The following is a 7892-nucleotide window of genomic DNA, read 5'->3' as shown; positions in this document are numbered from 1 at the left end:
TAGATATAAAACACTGACTGCAGAGCTGTGCATTAAACATCAAACCTTTTACATAACATTAATTAAATCATTTCTTTGTGCTAAGTCTTTAGCACATTAGATTTCACTTTAAATAAATATATATATATATTACCCTCCAACCCTCACAAGTGAAATCTTGGCACCTAAAGCGTTTTTTATGTTTTGCTTTTCCTTCTACAGTATTTTGTTTCAGGGCACTCATAACTTGAGCACTAGGGCTTAGATGTCAGCATGAACACAGTTTTGATGGCTGCTTTTTGCTGTTGCCATTTGAGTTCAGCTATACTAAGTGCCAATGGGAAATTCCTAAAGGCCAAGGCATTTTCAATAAATTAGCATCAAGACACTGAGTCTTTGTATAGCATTTAGGTGAAACTTGATTCAAAATGCATATTTGGGGACTTCTGACAATGCTTTCTTTGTTTTTTATGCAAATAGAAAAAGCCTTGGAATCTCTTGAATTTATATGATCAAAGATGACCACCATGAATGTGTCTGGAAGCATTACCAAATGACAGAAATAACAGAGACAGTTATATTATGAAGATTAAACTGGGCTTTTTTTTTTTTTTTTTTTTTTTTTTTAATATGCCTTCTAGAGAACACTGCTTTTTGGAAAATTCATTAACTTTACTTATTTTTAATCAAGCTAATTTTGAAGAATTGCATTTGACATGATACACATCAAATGTTACTGTTGGCTGGGGACTTGGAGACTTCTACAATATAGCAATTTAAAGGTTTATGTTCCTCTCACTGGGCAAACTAAACTCTGTTAGAATTAATTAATGCTAGAATTACACACTCTTTTTAAGACATTAGTATGATTTCAAAGATATTAAGAAAGCAGCATGGCATACACTCCTTCCACTGCATCAACAAAGATCTGAACTTAGTGCATGGATCTTTTTATTGAAATTATGACAAGAATTCCTTGTTTTATTCTGCTGGACTGTTTTCTTCCAATAAATACAGGCAACTAAAGAGAGGGTTTCCTGCAAAGATATTTTAGCTGCACAGGTCTGCTTCTCTGTATAAAGTTCAAAATTACATTATAAAAAAAGCTAAATAGCTGGGTTTGGTAGTCCAGATTAATATCAAGGTACATTATGACACAGGAATTAAAAATGTTATCTACCTAAGAAGAAGAGAGGCTATTTTATCTGCTTCTCCAGATGGAAGATTTGTATTTTTATGTTATGTTAACATAAGCAACAGAGTGAAATGAAAACACAGCCCAAAGAGAAATGACTTTTACTAGGTTCTTAGGAATATTTTTAAATGTTTTGTTTTGTGCTTAGTCATATATTTTTTTTTTGTCTTAGTCATGCTACATAGCTGAAGCACTCAGAACCCTCAAGCTTCACCTCCTACTAGCCTTCACTCTTTGCTAGATTGCAGTGGACTCTGAACCCAGGCCATGCCATCTGCCAGCAAGGCACTGCAGGACATATGCTCATTTTGCCTGGTAACACCCCTCAGGCAGAAGAATATTGATGTGGTAAAATCTCCCATAAAGTCTAGAAGTGCTACCAAGAAGGAGCGAAGAGATGGGCAAGCAAGGGAGGAGGAACTCTTTCCCTAATAAGCACAAAGAAAACTTTCTTGCAAATGAAGGGATGCAAGATTTGACTCAGTTCACAAAAGTCTCTGTGTTGCTCAGCTTGCTCTCAGGATATTTTCCAAAGTTGTATTCCTCACAATACCAAAGTACATATTTTCTTACTATTTCTATGTTGAAATTCTCTGTCCCACAATTGCTGATTCTCCACAAAGGTACAAATAACTATTTTTATATAATATTCCAAAGTGGTTTTTTTTTGTACATATGATTACCAAAAATCTGTTTTATGGACTATTGAAACTGTTTGAGACAAAGGGCTATTGATTCCTGCAGGATCGGTTCTCTGCAATTGATAATTCTGAGAAACTTGCAAAGAACATCATGGTTGAACAACACCTGTGGGCAAATGCAGCTCATTCATTGGCTTACTATGACAGGGAGAGGTTATCTTCCAAGTACAGTTTACTGCAACTTCTGCTGCTGCAGAAAACTTTGCAAAAGAGAAACTTTTCCTTAAATTTTAAAATTAATTTCTTACCATTTAATTAAGTGCAATTTCCTTTTATTTATGTACTTACTTTCTGAGAGAAAAGAAAAAAAATGGAAAAACAAAACAAAACAAAACAAACAAACAAACAAAAAAACAGTTTCCCAGTCCAAATCATAGTACTCAATATACTGGGATATTCTGAAGATGCTCGCTGCCTGTTACTTGCTCCACTATTTGTAGCGAGAGTGTTGGTAGAAATGGAATTTTTTCTCTCGGCTTTGCAGAGCTGTGGAACAAGCTCAAAATCAGAGCAGCTAGGGAAAATTCCCCTTCATTTCAGTTTTGCAGTGCAACAGTATGTTGTGCATATATATTTTTTATAGTTTACCATAATTATGTCTTTACTTGAAATACCTATTTAAACCATTGCAAGGTTGTCATGGAATTGTTGGTAATGTGTTATTACATTATGTTGTCTTTTGCCAGGACACTTGTAAATGAGACATTATCCTTAGAGATTTTCTTGGCTGAAAATGTGAGTAATTAAAAATGTAAACAAATATTATCCATTACATATGCCACAATAATAAATACTTCAATATAATGCAAGTTAATGACTCTTTAGGGATCCAGCCTAATCCTGCTACAGAGTGTTTCATAGGTATACAAACAAACAGTTAAGCATTTAATATTTTAACATGCATATTATAGTTATACAATATAGTTCGCAGTTGCTAAAAAAAAACAGCATCCCTGTCAGAATAATTACAGAGCATAAAGTGTAAGAGAGGCAAAGAAAGATGGAAACACACAATGTACTCAAGCCTCTGTAGCCCTTGCTGTTCAGCACATCCCCATGGTCTGCTTTTCAAACTGGTACTGAGTGGGGGAGACAGAACTGAAAACGGGGCGTTACTTTGAATTTCTTTCCAGTACAGGGTTTATTCTGCCTCTGGTAGGGATATTTGTGCATCCCACCAGCCATGCCCAGGGCACCAGGAGCTGGGTGCATGGCATGAATCTGGTCACAGAAGCACGAATGAAGAATGCGGATCTGCCATGCTCTGCTGGAAAGGGAGCTAGGATTCAGCCACCATTTTTTGCTAGATTTTTGAGTTTATTTTTTTTTATATTTAAACATTGTTCTCAGAATGTAAAATGTAAACTAAATCAGAGCAAGGCATGGTCTGATCCTTCAAGTACTGGGGGTTCATTTTCAAAGGTGTTAAAGGGTAATTAATTAGCCAGAGTCTATTGAAATGAAATGACATTTCATGCCAAATTCCCCCCAGCTGTGTGGGTCATTCCAGCTCATAACACCTCAGCTATAATTCTTCATTCTATCAGTGACTCCTTTTGTCACCTTGATGAAATCACTGAAACTTCTGTTTCCCCTTTGTAAAATAGGAGGTACTGTTCTTGCATCCCTGCCTATGTATGTCCTTTCCAAACTCATCTCTTGCTTGTCTTGACTTCATTTTCATGCCTTTTTCTTAAGCTTATAATAACCTCTTAGAAAAATTTGCCAACTTACCTCTTGAAATTGATACTGAAAGCTCCTGAACACTCAGTCTCAGAAACTTTTCAATTATAAATTGTTATAAAAGGACAGTGATCCTAGGAATCTACATAAGGACACTGTTGAGTCATTACATCAGGCACTTAAATATTGCACAGAAGTGCTCTTTAATTACTTTTAAGTCATATTAGCAGGTAGGTCTTATTAGCCGCACTAGGGATTTGAAGGCTCTTCTGGATGACAAAGCTTATAGCAAAAATCCAGGGATCAGTCATGGAGAAGAAATAAAGGCTATAGTTTATTTGATGTCTCTTTTTTTTCTAGGGTGGGCTTCCAATAAAGCCAAACCACCTGGGACAGGGCAAGAGAAAACAGCCTGTGCTCATTATCTAGGATTTCTCAGAGGCCAAGATCTGCACTCTGACTCCTGAAGCCATTTTAGGTGTGGGCATTTCACAGCTATTCTCTGTTTACCTTGCTCTGAGGATACCAGATGACTTACCAAAAGGCAATGGACAGCAACTCCACCTGCAACTCTATCAATAAACTGTTCTAGTCAAATTAAAACCAATAACCCCAGAATGCCTCACCAGAAAATCTTTTCTGCTTTACTTACAGAAAATTGTCTTGCAATTGTTTGGAAGAACTACTAAACAGAACCTTTTTCCTCTAAGTTTTGCATTTCCAAAATTTTATTACCTATTGTCCTAAATAAGTGACTTTGTTGTAGAAGTAGGAATAGATTTTTTTTTTTTCAACCCTGATGTAAGATATTTGGTCTCTCTTGTGCTTCACAGGAAATTCCCAATTTTTAATAAAAAGAACTTACTTATGCTTAAGGTTGAGATGTTTTCTGTCTGATTCTCTGATTTACATTTGCTTATGAGAGGGCTAATTATCACTTACTTTATTGCCTCCTCACCTATCATAAAAAAGTAAAAGAAGGTTTGGTATAATTGATAACAACTACCTCAGTTTCTTTAGAGCTGCACAAATATATAGATATTCCAAAAACCATAAACAATGAAACCAAAGATCAGCTACTCCCTTATGCTAGTCTGTATTTTACCAATAACGCATACTTCAAAACATTGGAGTAAAGCCTAGAGTGCATTCTGCGCAGTATGGTAAATGAAATTCCAGCAGACAGTTAATGTACTGCAATCTGAAGTCAGCTACTATCAGATGTTTGCTGCCTCATTTATTTTGATTAATTGCTTCGGTGGGGGTGGACCAAAGGGGAAGCCAAAAATCTAAGTCAGGGAAGGCAGAACTGTGCTGTGCTGTCTCTGCACTTAAGAAGTAAACAAACTCTGAGGCTTTGCTGTCGTCACTCCCTTCTATTCTCTCTCAGTGTAATGAAGATTCATCATATTGGTGCTGCAGACAAACCTGACAGACCCATGGTGGTGTTTGCTTTGTGCAACTAGTGCCTTCTTTGGGAAAAGGCTTAAAGTGCTGGCACCAGTGATCTGGAACTGCTGGGTTGTTTTGGAGATGTTTTCTTCTTCTTAATCTTTATTTTTCTATCAGACTTTTTTTTCTGTCAGATCTACTCCAGAGTTCCCAGAGCTGTTTTCAGGCTCCAGCCTCATGTCAATCACACCTCCCTCCTACCACCCATTCTTTCATTTCATCCCTTGTCCCCATTCATTTCATCCCCTTCCATCCCTCCTGCTGCCTCCTGTGAGTGACACTGCTGCACGGGGATGGCAGCAGAGGCAGGCAACAGCAGCAGAGATGCGTGCATACGTACTGCAGCTGAAATTATGATCTCTGCAGTTCGGCTTGGGGCGATTATACCACCTGCTAAGCCTGTGGGGACAGAGCCCTGAGTGGTGATTTCAGGCATAAACTTTCTATTTGGTGGTGTTTACCTTTGCTATTCTCTGTGACAGATTTCTCTTCTGAACAGTAGCCTATGGCACTTGGCTGGGGAGATGAGGCTCCGGTGCGCTATAGAACCCAACGAGTGACAAATTAAAATGACAGGGCTGTCTTACAAGATTGTGATGTAGTGAAATGAAATATTTCTGGTCCAGATAACAGAGGCAGTGCTATATGGTAATACGTGGGAAAAACCAGTGTGATTTTCAAGTGTCTTTAACATAACTGAGTTTGTCACTGTCCCAGCCCTATCATGTCGAATCTTCCTCAGGTGGGGCTGAAAGTGTGTCTGGGGGGCTGTGTTTGCAAAAATAGCTCAGTCACATGTTGTATGATGGAAACTTTCCCATATTTACTTCTGCTAGCTGTGTTAATGGCAGGGGTCAAATGAACTGAAGAGCCATTGTGAGCTGAGAAAATTGCATGATGAAAACTTCTTTACATTGATATACTACATATTATCTGATACTGTTTTTCCTTTTAGCTTCACTCTGAATAAATAAGTTTAAAAATTATGCATGCATACACACAATGCTGCCCTCTGATTTTTCAGACTCCTATACTCCCATTTAACTAATAAAACAGAAAATGTTGATCTTCTGCTATCAAGATTTCATATTTCTGGGTCTTAATTTCATTGCTCTGTGTTTTAAATAAAGGCTGCAAAATCACTTTGAAGAGCCATTTTCTCTCAATGGGTCTCCAGCAGATACACAGATATTTTGTATTCTTAAACATAGCACCAATGTATACAAATAGATAATTGCCTCTACAACTTAGGTACCTAAATCTGTGTTTTTCAAGTGACATTTTGCATGCTCATTTGTGTGTAATATTACAATGAGGCTTTAAGTATCCAGACTGCATCAAAATCATTCCTGAAATGCTTATGCCTTTGTTTAATTAAGTTGAAGTGAAATTCACATTATTCAAGCAATGTTATATCAGACTGAAGTTAGTGAATCTGAATAACATGCTGTAGCATGATTTTAAACCGACTAAAATTTGTGACATTTTAAGGTGCTTTCTTTCTTTCTATTTGAGAAGAAAAACCCGGGAGTTTTGCAGAGCAACCCATACAAAATTAAAAGCTGTTTTTTGTATTAGCCAAAGGCAGAAAATTCTGTGTTGATAGAAGAAACAGAAACTTATCTTATAGATAAAAACAATACATGCATCACACTAAATTAGTAAATAAAATTCAAAATTTCCCAAGCACTGAAGTCACTGAAAGAAATCTCTCAAGTGAAGTAATATCCAACCAGAAAAGCAATGATAACTAAGATATAAATAATAGCCCCCCTGCCTTCTCATTTAATTTCAACCACAGAACAATTTCAGTCCATCACTGTGCATGTTGAAAGGGATCCCATTATTAAAAATTCAAAATATTCTCCATGCTCTTTTATTCTAAGAACTCCCAAATGCCTCAAATGTACAGAAACACACATTTTTAATGAACCAAATGGACTTGTTTTTATAACTGACAGGAGGTGCTGGGAATTGGAATTGGAGGGGGGGAAATCAGCTAATTAAATCTAAATCACCAACAGTGAACATAATTTCCTTGCCCAGTCACTCCCAGTTTCACCAGCTTCCTCCTCCCAGTCTCATACTTTATTTCCTTCTCTGGTTGGGCTTTGCTACCTCTGAATTTTAATGAGACAGCTTCCTCCTCCACGCTGCCCGGGTGCTGCTCAGTACCGCACGTCATGGTGTGCGAACGCAGCGTTGACAGCCCCGTTGCTGTCAGCTCCTGTGCCCCCAGCCTTGCTCCCCACACTGGGAGCTGCCTTTCCAGGCAGGACTCAGCTTCTCTCCTCTCGCCCTGAGCTATGGTGGCTGCATGTACCACTTACACAGGATCTGGGCACACGCAGAAAGCATGTGCCATGTGTGTCCTCCTCTGGGACTTTTAACTGCTCAAGTGGAAGAAGTGTCTTATTATGTTCAGTTGCATCCCTGAAAAGTTGCTTTCTAAAACCCAAGGCCACAGGATCTGCTAAGAAAGGAATTGGCCAAATCTCACCAGCATTTTTTTATTTTTAATTTTTAAACTGGCCATATTCTTGGAACATCTGAATCTTCTGAGATGTTGTCATAGCAAAATGCACCTCAGATGGTTCAAATTTGGCAAACACTTGGGAAACAGAGTTTTAGAAAGGGACTTGCTGGGAAACCTTAATAAGAAACAGAGCTAACAACCCAGTCAATGTTTACACTAAATAAACAAACAAATAAACAATTGTGCCTTTTAGTAGCCTTGACAGTGAGTCTAATCAGCATAACAGATTGCAATAGATCTCTTTCCCGTAGAAGTGAGAGCTTCAAGCAAGAGTTAGAAAAGGTGGATCTTAATTTTTTACTAGCTGAAGGATGAAGATAGTGCATACTCCTGTACTCCAAGTTCA

General features: G+C 37.7%; 1 long non-coding RNA gene across 1 annotated transcript; it reads left to right on the top strand.

Moving 5' to 3' along the window:
- The first annotated feature begins 3369 nt into the window (after positions 1 to 3369).
- Positions 3370 to 4433, top strand: LOC137858766 (uncharacterized). The gene is made up of 2 exons (XR_011097987.1): positions 3370 to 3485; positions 3919 to 4433. It is a non-coding gene; the product is annotated as an uncharacterized lncRNA (long non-coding RNA).
- The last annotated feature ends 3459 nt before the right edge of the window (positions 4434 to 7892 follow it).

Source organism: Anas acuta, chromosome 6 (genome assembly GCF_963932015.1).
Source record: "Anas acuta chromosome 6, bAnaAcu1.1, whole genome shotgun sequence".
NCBI classification, from domain to species: Eukaryota; Metazoa; Chordata; class Aves; order Anseriformes; family Anatidae; genus Anas; species Anas acuta.
This window is presented reverse-complemented; position numbering and strand designations above follow the sequence as displayed.